This window comes from Canis lupus, chromosome 9, assembly GCF_048164855.1.
Source record: "Canis lupus baileyi chromosome 9, mCanLup2.hap1, whole genome shotgun sequence".
Lineage (NCBI taxonomy): Eukaryota > Metazoa > Chordata > Mammalia > Carnivora > Canidae > Canis > Canis lupus.
The window spans coordinates 32,793,478-32,815,281 of NC_132846.1; the positions used below are offsets into that span (position 1 = coordinate 32,793,478).

The 21,804-nt window shown below is 38.7% G+C and overlaps 1 long non-coding RNA gene across 1 annotated transcript; it reads left to right on the forward strand.

Annotated features, from left to right (window-relative positions):
* The first annotated feature begins 668 nt into the window (after nt 1-668).
* On the forward strand, nt 669-20,051 carry LOC140639399 (uncharacterized). The gene is made up of 3 exons (XR_012036132.1): nt 669-738; nt 17,766-18,054; nt 19,025-20,051. It is a non-coding gene; the product is annotated as an uncharacterized lncRNA (long non-coding RNA).
* Nucleotides 20,052-21,804: the final 1,753 nt, after the last annotated feature.

The following is a 21,804-nucleotide window of genomic DNA, read 5'->3' on the forward strand; positions in this document are numbered from 1 at the left end:
AATATTTAACATTTACTGAGCACTTGAATAAACTCATTTAATGAATTAAATCATTTAATCTTTGCGACAGCACTGAGAGTGGTGCTATTACTATCTCCATTTACAAATGAAACTGAGGCTTCTAAAGCTTAATTAACTTGGCTACGGTTGCAGAGCGTTTGCACGCAGGCGTTCTGTGTATCCTATACATGCTCTTAATCTGAGTTATATTGTCTCGCTTTGCTGTAGAGGATGCATATCATTCTTTCAGGTTGCCCAGCATCTCAATCCTCTGATTGTGTTTGGGAAATTCTCTTTCACCCGCGCCTGGGTAGAAGACAGAGCCCACCTGCCGCTACAACGTTAAAAGTTCTGATCTTCCCTTCCATTTTCTCTTGCTCTTCGGGTGTGGGCATGTTATTGAAGCCACCTGGAAAATAACCTCTTAACCTTGAAAATAAAACTGTCAGTTATTTACTAGCAAAAGTGGGTTTATCCAGGAATAGCAGAGAATGGCACCTGGGATAAGCAAGCCGTGCACAAGAACAAAGAAGGCCTTTTGTTGAGGAAAAGGGAAATAGTTGGAAGCCCGTCACAAAAAGTCTATTTTGGTAAACTAGGAGTTCTACGTATAGTGGCTTTTCATTGGCTGGGCTGTTGCTATGGTGATGAAGAAGCCTTCCTTCCTTCTGCTGGGATAGTAAAGCAGCATCCCCACGCAAATTGCACCTCTGGCTGCTGGATTTGGATTGAACAGTGGTGAATATGAGAGCTCCCCCTGCTGGCCTCTCAAATCCCTCCTACCCAGGGTTTCCTTTTATTAATTTTCATAAGGTTTACTAGTCAGATGCACCTTCTGGTGGCTATTACAGCAAGATCAAGTTTCAAGAGCACCAGGGGTGGGGCACCTGGGGGGCTCAGGGGTTGAGCGTCTGCCTTTGGCTCAGGTCATGATCCCAGGATCCTGGGATCGAGTCCCGCATCAGGCTTCCCGCAGGGAACCTGCTTCTCCCTTTGCCTATATCTCTGACTCTCTATGTGTCTCTCTATATATATCTCCGTGTCTCTCACGGATAAGTAAATAACATTAATTAAAAAAAAAAAAGAAAAAGAAAAAGAGCCCCATGGGTAGCAGTGCTAGTGGTGGCCTTCACTGCCTAGTGCCAGGGGTGGTGGGGTCATAAGCTATAGCTTCTGGGCTTCATGGCAGCCACAATGGACCTGTCCTCACCAGGACAGGCTTGTATTATTTTGGATGTTTTTGGCTATAAAGACATTAACGTGGTCTACGCAGCTTTCCCAGAAATTCTGTGAGGTACCCAACATTCTGATTTGTAGCAACAGGACTTATGGTTGTATAGCCTTATTTCTAAGATGAAATACTAGCTTACACATATATAGCTCATGGCTCTTTTTCTCTACAAGGCACTGTTCTAAGTGTATTACATACATGAGCCAAATGAAGTCTTAGAAAAATCTTAGGACTTAAGTTGGACTATTGTTCTCATTTAACAATGAGGAGACTTAGGTACAGAGAGCTTATGTAACTTGTCCCAGGTCACACAGAGACATGATTTAAGCCCAGAGTCTCTACTCATTACCGGTCATTTTACCAGGGTCCCTTCATTTCTGAATTGTATTGATTCTGTCACTTCTTTAGATGACTGGATTTTGTCAAAGTTTTGTTTCTTTTTCAACAATTGCTCATAGGTGTTGTTTTGTTTGGGTTCTCTCATGCTGGAGAAACTCTATATTTTGCCTTTATACCAGGAGCAAACTTGCTGAATATAAATTCCTAGGTCACACGTTGCTGTAGAACTCTGTAGGCATTGTCCTTCTGTCTTCTGGAATAGATGATTTTTGTGGCGAAGTCTCAGGGCCACCATATTTTTCTCTCTTGTGTGGAACTTTTTCTTTTTTGCTTTTCGTATGTATATTGGTCCTTTTTCTTTCATTTTGCTTTTCTCTATATTGATCCTTTTTCCTTGATTAGGCATACTTTGACTTTGGGCATTCTATCTCAGTTTTTCCCGGGTCATGTTGTTTTTTTCATCTGAAAATTCAAACTTTTATTTTGGAATAATTTTCTCCTCTCATTTTTGGGGAAAAAATTTAAAACTCATTTGGTTCTATTCTTCAGAAATATCAATTATGGGTCTGGTAGATCTACTTTGACTCCTGTGTCTATCATCTCTAATATTTTTTATATTATTTTCCTTTCTTGTCTCTTTCTGGGACTTCAAAAAAACCTGTCAGTTATGTCCTTTACTATGTTTTTGATTGTGTTATTTCCACTTTCATTTGTCATGTAGTGTTTTTTGGTCATGGTTTTTAATTTCTATTCCAATGCCTTTTCCCCTGAGCTCTGCTGGGTGGCTTGCCTTTTACCTTTTTTAAAGTTTTTTTGAGCTGTTCCTCTGTTTCCTTGGATAATTCCTCTTATATATACATTCTTTATCTGTAGCTCGATTACATTCTTTTATACTTTTTTACTTTCTTCCTGCAGTATATATGTATAGAGCCTAGATGGTTTATTTCTTTTTAAATTTATTTTATTTTTTTAAAGATCTTATTTATTTATTCGAGACAGAGAGCACAAGTAGGGGAGGAGCAGAGGGAGAAGCAGGCTCTCCCAAAGTGGGGCTCCATCCCAGGACCCTGGAATTATGACCTGAGTTGAAGGCAGATGCTTAACCACTGAGGTGGCCCTAGGTGTTCTCTTTGTCATGTCAACAGGGGGAACCTAGTCGAGGGAGGTGGTAAACAGTGAAGTTGGGCACTCTTCAACTTCCTATAACTACTACTCCTCTTTCCTAAGGGACCATATACTTCATATGTGGCAGTTAAGAGGTTGGTATGGTGTATAGTAAATCCTTTAACTACCTCTGAAAAATCTACTAAATTTTCTCTCAGCTACCAGGCCAGGTTACAGATAATAAAAATTATTGCCATCAGGGTCTCTTTTTCAGCTATCCCTCTCCTGCCACTTTATAGTGTAGAATTAGTGTCTCCCTAGGGGCACCGAATGCTTCTCCCATGGACTCCCCATGTCCCTCCATCTTGGTGCTCTAATCAAAGACTTTTTGAAACTCTCATTTATTCTCAGAAATACCTATATTTTGCCTGAGATCAAGGCTGTCAGTGTTCACCATCATTTCTGTTTAAATTTGAAAGTGGTTGGCAAGTATTCTTCATGGTGGTTGTTTGGAATTGTAGTATTTCTGTTTAAAGATGAGGTTAAGAATCCAGGAATGGCTTATCTAGGAGGTTCTGGATCAGGGTCTCTGATGAGGTTGCAGTCATCTCAAGGCTTGAGTAGGGCTAGGGAATCCTTTCCCGCGCTCACTGTCATGATTGCTGGATGGTCTCAGTTCCTTGCTGACTATTCACTGGAGACTTCAGTTCCCTACCACATGGGCCTCTCCTGAGGGCTGCTAACACACAGCAGCATGCTCACCCCCAAAAATGTGATGAGAGAGAGAGAACAAGAGAGCATCCAAAATGAAATCACATTCTTTTACATTTTAAGAAGAACATACTATCATTTCTCCTATATGTTATTGGTCATGTAGATTAACTGTGGTAGAGAATGGGAAGGAACTCCACAGGGTCTGAATACCAGAAGGTAAGGATCATAAGAATGATCTTGGAGGCTGGCTACCATGAGTATATGTAAGTGTGTGGCTAAGTATATGCATGTGCATGTATGTATATATGTATATAATGTATATTACACACATGCACAAATTAACTAGAAGGATGTTTATAGCAACTGTAAATTTGAATGCCCTTAATAATATAGCTTTGCAATATGTGAGTCAAAAATTGATAGAACTACAAAAAGAAATAGATAAATCTATTATAGTGAAGATTCTTTTTTTAAAATATTTTATTTATTGATTCATAGACACAGAGAGAAAGAGGCAGAGACACAGGTAGAGGGAGAAGCAGGCTCCATGCAGGGAGCCCGATGTGGGACTCGATCCCGGGTCCCCAGGATCACACCCCAGGCTGCAGGTAGTGCCAAACCGCTGCGCCACCGGGGCTGCCCCATAGTGAAGATTCTTAGCTCACTTACCCAGTAACAAATAGGTCCCATAGATGAAAATATCAGTAAACCTAAGTTTTGAATAAGACAATTAACAAACTCAGTCTAATGGGCACATATACAGGACCTCATAAAACAGTTGGAGAATGCACATTCTTTTCACACCACTCAGAACCTTATGAAATGTGATTACTTAATAATCCACGGTTCAAGTATCAATAATCTTGAATTGGAACCACAATTTCTGACCACAATGCAATTAAAATTCAGATCAATTTGTAAAGAGATGACCATGAAAATCCTATACGCTAGCAAATTGTAAAATGTACTTCTAAATAATTCACAGGCCAAAAAAGAAATCATAATGGGAAATTTAAAATATCTAGACCTGAAAAATAAAAACAAACACTACGTATAACAATTTTGGAGAATCAGCTACAGCAATGAAGAGAGGGAAATGTGTAGTTTTAAATTGATAATTTAGAAAAGTCAAAAGACCAAAAGCTAATAAGCTAAGTAACTATTTGAAAAACTATAAAAGCAACGATAGAATAAACCTAGTAGTAGTAGAAGTATGGAAATAATCTAGAATACAGTGGAAATAAATGAAATAGAAAACAAAGTAGAAAAGGATAAAAAAAAAGCACAAAATTTCCAAGTTACTAATAGAATTAACATATCTATTAACATATCAACAACAAGAGAAGGTACAAAAACACTATGTTGGTAATAATAACTGGTATACAACCCAAGGAACAGTAGAGATTAAAAGGAAATTAAGGAAAAAACTTCATGACAATAATTTTTAAAACAAATGAAAACAAATGCCTACAAAAAATTAATTTGCCAGAATAAACTAAAACAACAAAACAAATCCTGAGAAGTCCCTTAGACATATGGAATTTTTTATTTTAAATGGGGTTCTTAGAAAGAAAACAACGGGTCCAGATAATTTTGATGACAAGTTGTAACAAACTTTCAGTGAAAACTCTTCTAGAGAAGAGAATGAACAAGAGCATTTATATATTAAATGATTTATTAAATGATTAATTTCAGAAGCTGGTAGTAACTAACAGAACATACCAGCCAAACGTTTTGTGACCTCTTCTGTTAAATATATGTATAAATAAATTTAACCAATTTAAGGTAACTGTTGGGCTTATTGTGAATTCTATCTGGTTCAGCCGAAGTAATTGAACTTGCCTCAGATGATAAAAGTCCAATAGAACTCCGCTTCAAATTCTCTTATTCATCTTTGTTATTAAAGTGATCATCCTTCTTGTTACATTTTGAACTTTCCAGTAATCTTGTAAGAGTTAGGTTGTTGCCACAGGCGTAGTAGAGTTTGGTGTCAGCAGCATCCATAAGCTCTACAGAATCACAGGTGGGAGAGACTTCTTGCATTTGCCCATATCAGTACACATTTGCCTCAGTTTTTCCTTTAAATAATCTTCAATGATATGACTGAGTTATAATCCCCCCTCTCTCTGAATTCAAAAGAGAACTGGAATCTGGAATGCAATCTTTATGCCAGAGTTTAAGACCAATATATTTAATTGACATAAAATGTAAATTCAGACCTTCATTTCTCTCTCTGTTCTGCATGCCGTTAAAGTTTAGACATAAAAATCTCCCCATTAGTTTATGATACCTGAAAAATCATTTCACTAATCTCACTGTGACCTCTGATGCTCTTGTTGGCATCCCAGGGGCTGTCCTTTTCTTTCACAATCAGGTAAATGATCTCTGCCCCAGATGTTTATGAATCACAATTGTGGAGTTTTTGTTGATTTGTCTATTTTCTCCCTTCTCTAAGTATCTTTTTACTTTCAATGGAGGCATCACTTCCAGCCTCTTCTGTTTTCAACAGACCACAGAATCTTTCCTGCACAGACTCAATTAGGACCTACAGAACTATCCTGGGCACAGGGCAATTTACTCAATGTTTTTTGCTCTCATTTCTCACCAGTTAACTGGGAACAATGATTCCTATCATTCAGGGTAGTTGTTGTGAACTGAAAGTGTGTAACTCCACCAAATTCTTATGTTGAAACCATACCCCGTAATGTGATGGTATTAGGAAGTGAAGCCTTTAGGAGCTTGTTAGGAGTAGATAGGGTCATGAGGGTAGAGCCCTGATCAATGGGATTAGTGCCCTTGTAAGGGTCATGGGAGAGCTTTGCTTTCTCTCTCTGCTCTCTACCACGCGAGGCTACAACTAGAAGTTAGCAGTCTGTAATCCACAAAGGAGCTGTCAGCAGAACCTGACCATGCTGACACCCCCACCTCAGACTTCTAGTCTCCACAATTGGAAGAATGAAATTGCTGTTGTTTATAAGATGCCCAATCTATGGTATCTCTGTTAAAACAACCAGAATGGATTAAAACGAAGACAGTAGTACAAGCATCCCTTGGAAATATTGTAGGTTCTGTTCCAGACCACCACAATAAAGTAAATGCTGCAATAAAGAGACTCAAATAAATGCTTTGATTTCCCAGAGCATGTAAAAATTATGTTTACATTATACTTTAGTCTATTAAGTGTGCAATAGTATGTCAAGAAAGACAATGTACATACCTTAATTTAAAGATATTTTGTTGCTAACAGCCACTAACCATTATCTGAGCTTTCAGTGAGTCGTAATCACTGATCACAGATCACCGTAACAAATATAATAATGAAAAAGGTTGAAACATTATGAGAGTTACAAAGTGTGACACAGAGACGCAAAGTGAGTAAATGTAGTTGGAAAAATGATTCTGGTAACTTGCTCGATGCGGGGTTGCCAGAAACCTTACAGAATGCAGTATCTGTGAAGTGTGAAAAAGCACAGCATAATAAAATAAAGTACACCTGTAATAAGGTTGGAATGACATTAAGTGCTTACCACGGTGCTTAGAACTCCATAAACACTCAATGCACGCCAATCATTATTCTTATCATAATCCCCATCCCCAAGGCCACGGTCCGTATATTATAGGGATAAATAGATCTTTCAATTTTTTATTGCAATTTCTATGAATTGCCTATTGACCTTGTGCATTTGGTGGCAGGGTATATTTTTAGATTTTGAAACATGAATACCCTTTGAGATCTCTGAGAGAAGAAACATAATGTTGAGATTTATGTCTCTAATTGCCTTTAATGTATCCGTAACCTCTCTGTGAATGAATATCAAGCCCTTGTGAGATATCTTAGCTACTAGTATGGAAAAGCACCTGACTTTAAGGACCCTCAGCAGTGAGTTGATATTTAAATCTTATTATTCATAATGCCACATGAGACCTTTCCTCTGTGATTATTTTACAGACATGTTCAAGGCAGTCTTTCTTATATTTTAGGCCTCTTTGAACCCCGTATCAACACTTGGCATGCTGTGGACTAAAACTTTCAAGTGAAAAATTTTTAAGCATTGCTCACTAATAAAAAATAATATTTGAAATTTATGGTGATCATTTAAGTTTGTAAGAGGGATCATGTTGTACACAATTTTTTTTTTTGTCAAGCCAGTATGATAATGAATAACTTGAGCTGTCGGTCACATCGGTTTCTTTTCTTACTACTTATATCTACACAATTAGAAGACCCAAACTCACAACTATAGGTGACTGAGAATAGCAGTAGGTGTTGGGTTTTATTTCAGATAATTCTAGCTATTATTTGGATTGACGTGGACCCCATATTTTCAAACACCAACATCCCCATTCCACAGCCATTTGCAGTAACCTTTGCTACTGCTCTCATCAGGAGGCGAAGTCTATTCTAGCCTCTGTCCCCTATGTCTTAGTTTTCTCTTGCTGTGTAACAAATTACCACACACCACAGCTTAAAGCAACACACGTTTATTATCTCACAGTTTCCTTTGTGTTAATAGTTCAGTGTATTTTAGCTGGGGCCTCTGCTCTGAGTCTAGCGCGGCTGAAATCAAGGCACTGGCCAACTGTATCCTCATGTAGAGGTTTGACAGGGAAAGATTCATTTCTAAGATCCCATTAAGTTATTGGCAGAATTTATTTCCTTCTGGTTGTGGGACTGACATCCACCTGTCTTACCAACTTACTGTCCAGGGACCACTCTTAGCTCCTAGACGGCACCCTCAGATCTCGGCCATGCATCTCCACCATCTCAGCAATGGGGAACCTCCCCTTAATTGAATTACTCTTCCACTTCTGATCTCTCTAATTTGCCCTTCTGCTGCCAGCAAGAGAAAAATTCCTGCTTTGAAAAGGTTTATATAATTAGGTCAGGCCCACCTAGATAATAGCTCTATCTTCAAGTCAATTGATTAGTAATCTTAATTATATCTGCAAATCCCTTTGCCATGTAACTAATCCCTTTTCCAAGTAACATCACCATGGGAACAATCCCAGGGGGCAGAGATCATGGGAAGCATCTTGGGAATTCTGTCTACACACTAAATCTGGGGTGGCCTAGGACTTGCTTTGTACGGAGGAATGCGGTCCTCAGCCTCACAAAGGCTTGCAGCTTCCACTTGTGCCCTTTGAAGTGCTCCTTCTTAGAACCCAGCCATCATGCTGAGAACGTTTAAGCTGGCCATGTGGAGGAGAACCAAGGTGTCCTGGGGCCAGCCCCAGCTGATTATTATTGTTTCAAGGCACTAGTTTTTGGGATGGTCTGCTCTGCAGAAATAGAAAACTATTTTCAAAAAAATTTTAGGGCTTTCCATTCCTTTTTTTTTATTTTAAAATATTTTATTTATTTATTCATGAGAGACACACAGAGAGAGGCAGAGACACAGGCAGAGAGAGAAGCAGCCTCCCTGCAGGGAGTCTGATATAGGACTCCATCTCAGGACCCCAGGATCACACTCTGAACCAAAGGCAGATGTTCAACCACTAAGCCACCCAAGCATCCCTAGAACACTATTTTTAGGACTCCATCAGATGCTAACACTGCAGCATTTCACATTCAAAAAATGAAAAAATGAAGTTTGAATGCACTGGATTAGAATAGAGGGTAAATGGATTCCTCATTCATTCTTTGGTCACAATAGAATTTGAAAGTGATTGATTCACTGCTGCAGCTTTTAAATATAAGTTAAAATATTCCAAATAATACATCATTGATTGATTTCCAGAGTGTGTGAAAAATTGTCAATAAAAGTTTATTTCAAGAGTTAGTGAAAACCTAAGGTTTCAGAAATTGAGCCAATTGTACATAATTCAGTCCTCTAAAAATGTTGATATTTTATTCTCAACATTAAGAATCTGGATAATTCTTACACTGCCCATGGGAATGGAAGCTGGCACAGCTACTCTTAAAAACAGTATGGAGGTTCCTCAAAAAGATAAAAATAAAGCTACCCTATGACCCAGCAATTGCACTACCAGATATTTACCCAAAGGATGCAAATATAGTGATCTGAAGGGGCACCTGCACCCTATTGTTTATAGCGGCAGTGTCTGCAATAGCCAAACTATGGAAAGAGCCCAGATGTCCATCAACAGATGAATGGATAAAGAAGATGCGGTGTATATATACAATGGAATATTACTCAGTTATCAGAGAAAATGAAATCTTTCCATTTGCAACGATGTGGATGGAACTAGAGGGTATAATGCTAAGCAAAATAAGTTAATCAGGAAAGACAATTATGATTTCACTCATACGTGGTATTTAAGAAACAAAACAGAGGATCATAGGGGAAGGAAGGGAAAAGTAAAACAAGATGAAATCAGAGAGGGAGACAAACCTTAAGAGACTCTTAACTATAGGAAATAAACTGAGGGTTGCTGGAGTCAAGGTGAGTGGGAGGATGGAGTTACTGGGTGATGAGCATTATGAGGGCACTTGATGTAATGAGTGCTGGGTGTTGTACACAACTGATGGATCACACTCTATCTCTGAAACTAATAATATATTATATATTAATTAATTGAACTTAAATTTAAAAGAAAGAAAGAGAAAAAAGAAAGAAAGAAAGAAAGAAAGAAAGAAAGATTAGTTTTATCCAAGTAGCATGCAGTAGCATGCAGTATTTTTAAACCTACATGGGTTAGTGTTAAGATTTATAGAAATCAAAAATTTTTTAAGATTTTATTTATTCATGAGAGACACACAGAGAGAGACAGAGACATAGGCAGAGGGAGAAGCAAGCTCCCTGCCAGGAGCCTGATGTGGGACTTGATCCCAGGACCCTGGGATCACAACCTGAGCTGAAGGCATATGCTCAACCACTGTGCCCCTAGAAATCAAAATATTAATTCACATAATTTCAAACTAAAGTCAAACGTAATACATCTACAGTAATGATTTTTTTTTTTTAAATTTGGGTAATTGACTTAATGCCTAAAGTTAGTTCAAGTCAATTTCAGACATATATTTTGCTCCTGATATTTCCTTGAATGACACATCCAAACCCTTAGTTACTTATTTTACCTCAGCCATAACCAAAGCCACCAAACTTTACTGTGGCCTACTTGATTCTGCTTCTTGGGTCTGACTAGCCTCTCACTGAAAGTTGGGTCACTCCCCTTGCTGCTATCCTGCATCCAAGCCAACCACCCTTGTTCCCCGGAATTCTGGTTCCTCCTGTCACTTCTAGACCTGAACAAATACTGTACCACAGGACAAGGGACCTACCTTCCCAGAAGTCCCCAGAGGAGCTTGTATTAGTCAGGGTTCTTCAGAGAAAGGGAAAAATAGGGTCTGTGTGCATGTATGTGATTTCTGAAACAAACTGATCAAAGTAGTCCTTGTAACGTATTTACAACTTTAAGAACATAATGATTATTACGAATGAAATGAGATTCATGGGGAAAATTATATTTAATTAATACATCTCACATTTTAAGTGTATGTGCAACAGTTTATTAGGTTTGCCTGAGTCCTTAAGGTATGATAAGTTTCAGATACCAAAAGTTCTGAGACTACCATGTAGAACTTAATAATTTTATTTTTTCTTAAGATTTTATTTATTCCTTTATTTATTTTTTTTTCATACATTTATTTTTTATTGGTGTTCAATTTATCAACATACAGAATAACACCCAGTGCTCATCCCGTCAAGTGCCCCCCTCAGTGCCCGTCACCCATTCACCCCCACCCCTTGCCCTCCTCCCCTTCCACCACCCCTAGTTCGTTTCCCAGAGTTAGGAGTCTCTATGTTCTGTCTCCCTTTCTGATATTTCCCACACATTTCTTCTCCCTTCCCTTATATTCCCTTTCACTCGGGGTGCAGGTGTCCCGGCGTTTCACTGCATCTGTATCTTTGGGGTAAATCCCCAACAGTGCAATTGCTGGGTCGTAGGGCAGGTCTATTTTTAACTCTTTGAGGAACCCCCACACAGTTTTCCAGAGTGGCTGCACCAGTTCACATTCCCACCAACAGTGTAAGAGGGTTCTCCTTGCTCTGCATCCTCTCCAACATTTGTGGTTTCCTGCCTTGTTAATTTGCCCCATTCTCACTGGTGTGAGGTGGTATCTCATTGTGGTTTTGATTTGTATTCCCCTGATGGCAAGTGAGGCGGAGCATTTTCTCATGTGCTTGTTGGCCATGTCTATGTCTTCCTCTGTGAGATTTCTCTTCATGTCTTTTGCCCATTTCATGATTGGATTGTTTCTTTGGTGTTGAGTTTAATAAGTTCTTTATAGATCTTGGAAACTAGCCCTTTATCTGATATGTCATTTGCAAATATCTTCTCCCATCCTGTAGGTTGTCTTTTAGTTTTGTTGACTGTATCCTTTGCTGTGCAAAAGCTTCTTATCTTGATGAAGTCCCAATAGTTCATTTTTGCTTTTGTTTCTTTTGCCTTCGTGGATGTATCTTGCAAGAAGTTACTGTGGCTGAGTTCAAAAAGGGTGTGGCCTGTGTTCTCCTCTAGGTTTGATGGAATCTTGTCTCACATTTAGATCTTTCATCCATTTTGAGTTTATCTTTGTGTATGGTGAAAGGGAGTGGTCTAGTTTCATTCTTCTGCATGTGGATGTCCAATTTTCCCAGCACCATTTATTGAAGAGACTGTCTTTCTTCCAATGGATAGTCTTTCCTCCTTTATCGAATGTTAGTTGACCATAAAGTTCAGGGTTCACTTCTGGGTTCTCTATTCTGTTCCACTGATCTATGATCTATGTGTCTGTTTTTGTGCCAGTACCACACTGGCTTGATGACCACAGCTTTGTAGTACAACCTGAAATCTGGCATTGTGATGCCCCCAGATATGGTTTTCTTTTTTAAAATTCCCCTGGCTATTCGGGTCTTTTCTGATTCCACACAAATCTTAAAAGAATTTGTTCTAACTCTCTGAAGAAAGTCCATGGTATTTTGATAGGGATTGCATTAAATGTGTAAATTGCCCTGGGTAACATTGACATTTTCACAATATTAATTCTGCCAATCCATGAGCATGGAATATTTTTCCATCTCTTTGTATCTTCCTCAATTTCTTTCAGAAGTGTTCTATAGTTTTTAGGGTATATATCCTGTGCCTCTTTGGTTAGGTTTATTCCTAGGTATCTTATGCTTTTGGGTGCAATTGTAAATGGGATGGACTCCTTAATTTCTCTTTCTTCAGTCTCAGTGTATAGAAATGCCACTGATTTTTGGGCATTGATTTTGTATCCTGCCATGCTACCAAATTGCTGTATGAGTTCTAGCAATCTTGGGGTGGAGGCTTTTGGGTTTTCTATGTAGAATATCATGTCATCGGTGAAGAGGGAGAGTTTGACTTCTTTGCCAATTTGAATGCCTTTAATGTCTTTTTGTTGTCTGATTGCTGAGGCTAGGACTTCCAGTACTACGTTGAATAGCAGTGGTGAGAGTGCACATCCCTGTCTTGTTCCTGATCTTAGGGGAAAGGCTCCCAGTTCTTCCCCATTGAGAATGAGAATGAGAATGAGAATTTGCTGTGGGCTTTTCGTAGATGGCTTTTAAGTTGTTGAGGAATGTTCCCTCTATCCCTACACTCCGAAGAGTTTTGATCAGGAATGGATGCTGTATTTTGTCAAATGCTTTCTCTGCATGTAATGAGAGGATCATATGGTTCTTGGTTTTTCTCTTGCTGATATGATGAATCACATTGATTGTTTTATGAGTGTTGAACCAGCCTTGTGTCCCAGGGATAAATCCTACTTTGTCATGGTGAATAATTTTCTTAATGTACTGTTGGATCCTATTCGCTAGTATCTTGTTGAGAATTTTTGCATCCATGTTCATCAGGGATATTGATCTGTAATTCTCCTTTTTGGTGGGGTCTTTGTCTGGTTTTGGAATTAAGGTGATGCTGGCCTCATAGAATGAATTTGGAAGTACTCCATCTCTTTCTATCTTTCCAAACAGCTTTAGTAGAATAGGTATGGTTTCTTCTTTAAACGTTTGATAGAATTCCCCTGGGAAGCCATCTGGCCCTGGACTTCTGTGTCTTGGGAGGTTTTTGATGACTGCTTCAATTTCCTCCCTGGTTATTGGCCTGTTCAGGTTTTCTATTTCTTCCTGTTCCAGTTTTGGTAGTTTGTGGCTTTCCAGGAATGCGTCCATTTCTTCTAGATTGCCTAATTTATTGGCGTATGGCTGTTCATAATATGTTTTTAAAATCCTTTGTATTTCCTTAGTGTTGGTAGTGATCTCTCCTTTCTCATTCATGATTTTATTAATTTGAGTCTTCTCTCTCTCCTTTTTTATTCCTTTATTTAGAGAGAGAGCATGCACTCAAGTGGAGGGAGGGGGAGAGGGAGTGAGAGAATCCTAAGTAGACTCTATGCTGAGTGTGGAGCCCAACACGGTGCTCAATCCCATAACCCCCAGACCACCTGAGCTGAAATCAAGAGTCAGAGCTCAACCAGCTGAGCCACCCTGGCATCCCACCATGTAGAAACTTTAAAGTAGATGTTCAAGAACCAATAGAACCTTCTATAATGATGAAAATGTTCTATGTCTATGATTTCCATTATGGTAGCCACTAGTCACATGTAACTACTGAGCACATGACATACATGTGACTGATTTTTAAATTTTATTTCGTTTTGACTAATTTACATTGAAAAAGTGGAGTATAGAACAGACCCTTCACCCACACAGAGTATAGACAGACTGAGAGAGTTATGATGTGCATTCCCCAACTGCCACCAAGGAATGGAGCTAGTGGGTGGATGCCTCTAAACTCAGAGGAAGACAGGGTCTGTTCCAGAAATAAAGGATGAGAGTGGGGCTGGCTAGCCGTGAATAAAAGTTTAGTGGGGCCAAGACTGGCTGCATGGTTCCTGAGGCCTTGTTGTGAAAAGAGAGAAAGGTGTGGATACCTATCTCACACACTATCCAACAAAATATCCTGCAGGGGTGGTGAGGGCCTTACAGAGATTTCTGGAGAGATTCCCCATATTTCCAGGGGCTATAAAAGGAGCAAGGATTTAAGATATGGTTTCTCAGGGAAAGAAGTTGCATATAAAAGATCTCTGATTGGGAGGTCTCTGAAGAAACCACAAAGGTTACCCACACTCCTCCTTGTTTTTGGTGTTCCAATTTTGTTCAGGTATCTAGTAGCCAGTGGCTTCAAGTTAAATTGGGTTCCTCCTCTGCAGCAAGAGGTGCATCTTGATTAGCATAAGCCAATTATATAACTCCAACCCTTGCCAGTGATTTCTCTAGGAGTGAGACTTGGCTTAGTTTCAGCCAATGAGATATTAATGCAGAAGTTCTGGGAAAGATTTTTTTTACTCTCAAAAAGAGAAAGATACAAGAAGAAAAAATGCTGTTTAAGGTAGGATCCAGGTTGTGAGGATTGAAGCTTATCCAATTTGGGGGCCCTTTTTAAGAAAAAAGGCATAAAATTGTTTTGCTTTTTTACAGTTTACAACAGTATATGATCAAGTGAATACACACATTGCAAGGGTACTTTCTAGGGCCTTGGAAAGAGCCTGTGAATGTGAAGAGTTCTAAGGGTTAAGCTTCTTTAGTTGTATGATAAATCACCACTGGCAGCCTTTTATTTTTTTGGAAAACTTGTTTTCATGGGATGGCTGGAACTATGGCAGCCATCTGGAGACCATGAGAAAAACTGGATTAAAGTGACAGCCAGCGACTGGGTGTCACTGGGTGTCTCAGCAGTTGAGCACCTGCCGCTGGCTCAGGGCGTGATCCCGAGATCTCAGGATCAAGTCCCACATCGGGCTCCGTGCCTGGAGCCTGCTTCTCCCTCTGCCTATGTCTCTGCCTCTCTGTGTGTGTCTTTCATGAATAAATAAATAAAATCTTAAGAAAAAAAAATGACAGCCAACACACTGAGGAAGGCACAGTTCAAAGATGAAATGAATTGTATTGGAATCACAACACCTGGATTTCTCAATCTTGGAACTCTTTTAAGTGCATGCTTTTTTCATGAAAAATTATAAACATGTTTATGGTTTAGGCCACTCTTCAGTAATCTCTAGGAAAAAGTAATCTCTAGGCAAAAAATCCAAGCAAAAACAACTACCACCTACCTTCTCCATTGTTTCATGCACATGCACACACATGTACAAATATGTGGAAACAGTATAACCTTAAATATGTGGAAAGGAGACAATCTCAGGGTATGGTGTCTACCTCAAATTAGCTTAATGAAAAATTAATTCACTATCCTAGCTTTTCTTAATAGCTGTCTACCCAGTGGAAACTCCACCATAGTATTTGGGAAGCACTAGTCTACAACAGTGCTACTCAAAGTGTGGTCAATAGGTTAGTGACAGTCCATGAACTGTTGATTACCAGCGTATGAGATAAGCACAGAAATTGAGAGTAAGAATTTAGAAATTTTTCATATCACTTCAAGATTTGACAGAGTAATTTTCTGTCGGTTCAAAGTAATAATTTAACATTTTGGGGGCTTATACCTTGCATATCTTTGTTTTTTTTTAATTTAAATATATCTTTTAAATTTTACTTAATAGTTTTAGATTTACAGAAAAATTATGAAGTAGTACATATACCCTACACCCTATTATTAATATCTGACATTAGTATGGTACATTTGTTATAATTCATAAACCAATATTGATACATGATTATTAATAAGTCCACACTTCATTGAGATTTTCTTAGTTTTACTTTTTTCTGTTTCATTGGTCCTTTTTCTGTTCCAGAATCCTATCTAGGATGCCACATTACATTTAGTTGTCATGTCTCCTTAGGCTCTTCTTGTCTGTGACAGTTTTTCAGACTCTGCTTGGTTTTTTTAAGATTTTATTTTATTTTATTTTATTTTATTTTATTTTATTATTTTATTTTATGGAGAGAGAGACCGAGATAGCAAGAGAAAGCATAAGCGGCAAGGAGAGAGAGAAGCAGATACCCCATTGAGCAGGGAGCTGGACACAGCGCTTTATCCTAGGATCCTGGGATCATGACCTGAGCCAAAGGCAAATGTGTAACCGACTGAGCCACCCAGGCACCCCCAGACTTTGCTTGTTTTTGATGGCCTTTTGATGATAGTTTTGAGGAGAACTGGTCAGATATTTATAGAATGTCCTTTAATTTAGATTTGTCTTATGTTTCTCTCATAATTAGTCTGTTATTAATTTAATTTTTCTAGGGTTTTTTTTGTATTTTATGAAAGTATCAATCTGCAACAGATTAGAAAAACCTTTATTACAGATAGTTTGAGAATTGGTCTTAACCACTATTATTCCAGTCTTAGCATTTAAAAGTGTAAAACAATTTCTCCTAATGAAACTATTGGGTTATCTTGCAATACTGTTCTTTTTCTGAATCAAAGTATTAGGAGTGGGGACTTCTAAATTTGAATCTTAAGACCAGGTAAATTAATTTTTCAGAAAATTATCTTTTTGGCTATTCAGAGTGTGTCAGTAAATGCATGATGGCTTACAAAGCATTTGAAAGAACACACAAAAACTTTCAACCATAAAGAAATGTGATTTTTCTGAATCAAGATCTTTATTCAAGGGGCTTTCATAAAATATAAGCCAGAGGCCTTAGAGGTATCATACAAATCTGAATATAGCTATAGTGGCCACTCATCCACATTTTGCTTTGTTTTGCTTCCTTGCCAGCTGTTTCATTTTTCTTCTTTTAATTTCACCATTCCAAGTACTTTGAGCATTGCCAACCAAACTTTCTCCATTATAACACATTCCTCAGTTGGTTATTACTACCATCTTCATCTTTGTTATTTCATGTCTCCTCTGATATACTCATTTTGGTATATAAGGAGTTCCCTAAACCTTCCTTCTTTGGGAATTCTCTCTTTGATCCTCGTGTCTAGAAACCTTGATATAATGAACCTGCTTTGGGCTTTGATGCTAAAAGCGTCATTTAGTATGTGTTTCCGCTTTGGAACTTGATTCTTCCAGTTGCAAGATGTGTGTCAAACAGTGTACATAAACCATTGTATGCTGTTTCCTTTTGTTTATTTTTGTAATTTATGAAAGTACAGCTTGTTTTTGTTTTCTTTGTTTAATGTCACAGCCTTTAATTTTTGGTTTAGGTCTCCTTTTTGCTTTTGAAGATTTTTTAAAAGATTTACTTATTTATTTGAGAGAGAGAAAGAGGGATAGAGAATGGGGTGAGGGGCCAGCAGAGGGAAAGGGAAAGAGAGTCCCAAGCAGACTCCACGCTGAGTGTAGAGCCTGACTTGGGGCCCTATCTCACAATCTTGAGATCACGACCTGAGCTGAAACCAAGAGCTGGGTGCTCAACTGACTTGCCACCCAGGTGCCCCACTTTTGAAGCTTTTGACTTCATTTTGAAAAGTTAGTTCTAATTTCTTGCCTCATTTATCATGATAGGTATAACCATGAACTTGAGTATGTTTTGGTTGGTTGGTTGGTGATGAGTCAACTGAGCAGCTATGGAGGATTTTCAAGAACAATTGGCCTTAAGACTCTTGAATCTCATTTTAAGATTGTGGTAAGACTGTCCTTGCTCTCTCCTCAATCTTTACATAACAGTTGCCAACACAGAAGGATGAAGAAGAGCACATGTAAGACTTCCATTCATTCAGTGAATGAATGTGCAAGATGTGTTCATGTGCAAGATGCTGTTGCCATGCCAGCACTGTTGGGACTTGCTTGGAAGGTAAACTGCTCCCATTTATTGTGGGAAGTGGCAGGTCTCCCATACCATAGCCATTTTTTTTTTCCTGAATGTGTTTCTTTGGCACCATTTTATTTCCTTGCTACAATTTTGTCTGTATTCCCTTCTGATGCAGAACTCTGAGTTTCAGATGTCTGTATGATTGGTTTCTTCCTTTCCTATCTCATTTTAAACAACTTAAGGAAAAAGACAAATTATCTATTCTTCGTAGGTCTGTCTAGCCAAAAGTGATTTTGTCACACAGTCATTTGCTTGTTCATTTGTTCATTCATTCATTCTTTTATTCATGTATTTGGCAAATGTTTATTGGGACGTTATTATGGGGCAATGTGAGTGCCAAGGAGTAGTGGCAGAGAGGTGAAGATGGACACAATCCTTGATAAGAAACTTCTGATTTTGTGGGAAAGAGACACGTGAAATACGTATTTACATACATAATTAAAGATGAAGTTCTGATCAAGGCTGTGAAAAATAAGTACGACCACAATTACCCCAGTTTTGTGATTAGCGTTTGGAGGAGGCAGAGGCTTTCTCAGGGAGTGACATTCAGATTGAGCCCTGTGAGACCTGCTGGCCAGGTAGGGTGGAAAGAAAGAGTTCTCTACAAGGAACCCACATGTGGGGGCAAGAGGGGTGGTTTTCTTTGCTTTTGTCTTTAGCCTGGAAGAATTTGCTCATTCAAATAATATTGAGACCCTACTACCTGCCAGGCAGAGAGAAAAACTTGTATGTGGAATGCATGTTGTAGTAAATACTCTTTAATGATATAAGGAAATTGTTTTATTTATGATTCTGAAATTATTTTTGTATGTAGAGTTCATTTCTCCTCTTCTTTACACTAGTAATTGATTAGAAAAGCACTTAAAGAAAAGCATGAAGGATTGAGGGATGAATTATAAGAGTGGGCAAAAAAAAAAAACCTAATCTTGAACTCATCAATAATCCTCTCTAGGTATCAGCTTCTTCATCCTTAACATGATAATGATCTGGATGAGATCCTGCACAAGGCTTCCCCCAGCTTCAAGTTTTGGTGAAGAGCTACTAACTTTCAGCATTTGTTCATGAAAAATAATTCTGACAGCATTATTACTTGGAATATTTTCCATGAAATACACAAAAGAATTACTTCTGTGAATATAGTTTTGAATTATATGAAGATGTTTGCAAAATCTTATTTTTATTTAGCCATCAGTAAATTTCTTATCATTATTTATTCCTGTTTCAATTCACCAAATGTACTATTGCTTGGAAACTTGTACTCAAGAAACACTAAACTAATCAAGTCTATATTCAGGCAAGTGTAATCAGTTATGTAGTTAATTATGTATATAAATTTCTTTTTGGATCCCTTGCTGTTTAAGCTCTGAGATTTAAAACTGTTATTTGGAACTGGAAAGCAAAATTTAGTGCCAGGCATTAGACTTTTTTTCCTCCTGCTCAGTTGCAGAAAAGTATAAGATACTAAATCTTGACTTAGTAGTGCAGTTATAAAATGTCATATTTTCCAAATAATCCTTTGTGTGTATGCACATACACACGCACACATATTGCTCAGAGGAATATGCAAATACTGTTAAATGTATTACAATTTTGGCCAGAAACAAAGCCCCTGGCAAAAGACTAAGAGAATCCAAAGCATTTTGCCACTTTTAAACCTGCTTCTATTCCTCTTCTGATTTATGGCTCTAGCAGGAGCCACCATTACCGTACTGCATGGATGGCATCAGCTGGCTATTCCTTCATCAAATTAATTAATAAAGATCTTAAATGAGTCATAATTTTATCTGGGAGTAATTTTGGCAAGAAGATGACTTGGCTGAACTCTCTTGCTTCTCTTTCTCCAAAGAGAATATTAGTTTTGGAGTCCTGGCCACATTTCTGTAATGCATCCCTATAGACCACTGCCGTTGGATAGAATGAGAAGTTTCTCTACCCGCTCTAAAGATGACAACACAGAGAATAGAACCTCCATTATACCTACAAGGAAAGTATAGCTAATAAAGCTAATAACCGTTTAGGTGGGAAATGGGTTTGGGATCTGCACTTGATCTTAGCCAAAAGGCCGAGAAGCGATGGGTTTGGGATCTGATAAGTCAATATTGGAATACTATTTTCAGCAGTTATTTGCTATATAATTTCAGCGCTCCTATCTGAAAATGGGGTAATGATTCTGTAATCCACATGCAAGTAGTCCTTGTTGACTACCCCACACTTTCTTAAGATCCAGCTTAGTATATTGACATTTCTGGGTAAAAACAGAAAAAAAAAAAAAAAAGCAAAAATCTACATTGAAAAATAATGAAGACCTTGACTGGAGGTTACTCAGAAAAAAAATAATGAAGACCTCCAGTCAACTGGAGGTTACATTACACAATGCATATCAAGGCTCTCTGAAACTCCTAAACATTTTTACTTTCCCCTAGATTTTAATGCCTACATCAATTTTCACATCCATTAGTTGGAGAATTGACAAGAGACTGTAATAGAGTCCCTAAACGCAATGGTTCAAAAATTGCCTGTCTGTCTGTTTGTCTCTGTCTCTGTTCCCTAACAGGTAGAATGTAAATGATCCTGTTCAACTGGCAGCTCTTCTCCCTGGTTCTCCCAGGTTCCTCTTAAAGCTTTGCTCTGCCTTGATATTACATGCATAATAACATCAGGTGGATTCTAGTTGGAATGAAAGGAGAAGAGAGGGGATCCCTGGGTGGCGCAGTGGTTTAGCACCTGCCTTTGGCCCAGGGCGCGATCCTGGAGACCCGGGATTGAATCCCATATCGGGCTCCCGGTGCATGGAGCCTGCTTGTGTCTCTGCCTCTCTCTCTCTCTCTCGCTCTCTGTGACCATCATAAATAAATAAATGAAAAATTTTTTTAAAATTTGAAAGGAGAAGAGAATGTGAAGGAAAGAGAGCTTTGTGTCAGAAGATCCAGGCCTACACATTTCACTTCTGCTAACATTTTATTCGTGATAACCTAATCACTTGACTATACCTACTGTGGCGGTTTGCAAATTGGCCACAATCCTTCACTCTGCTCTGTATCCAAACCGTTTGCAGTGTAACTCTGCAGTTTCTCTGATCAAGGGGTAGACTTTGTCTCTGTTCCTCCTGAATCTGGCGTGGGCTTGGGACTTACTTTCCTAATAGATTGTAGCAGAAGTGATATTTTAACACACAGTTGAGAGCCTAGACTTTAGGCTTCTACTTTCTCTCTTGAAATCCTCCAGCTGCTGTGTGAACAAGTGAAGGAGTCCATGTGAACCAGTCCAACCAGCCTGCTGGAGGATGAGAGACCATGAGGAGCAGTGATGAGCCATCCCAGCTGAGCCTGGCCCAAACTGATGACCTACAGAATTAGCAACTGAGTAAATGGTTATCTGGGTTGCACACAGGGTTCTCTGGGAAGTGGATGCTGAGATGGAGTCAGGAATGCAAAATATCTATGAAAGGAGAAGGGAAGGAAGCCTGTTTGGCTGGGGGAGGGAAGAGGCGGAGCCATCAGAGCATCATGTTCCTGACAAGTCTCCAACAAGGAGTTCCAAAGCTAAGATTGCCCATTAGCCAAATCCTGAACTGGACAGAAATGGTTAGGTTTTTATACCACAACCTTGCTTTGGCATTGGGTAGGTGCTACCCTGAGATGAAAATGGCCTGCTTAAAAGCTGCCATCTAACTCCATTTCTTCCTGTCAAGCAGTGGGTCCTCACTGCAAGAAGAATCTGAGTGGTGCATCT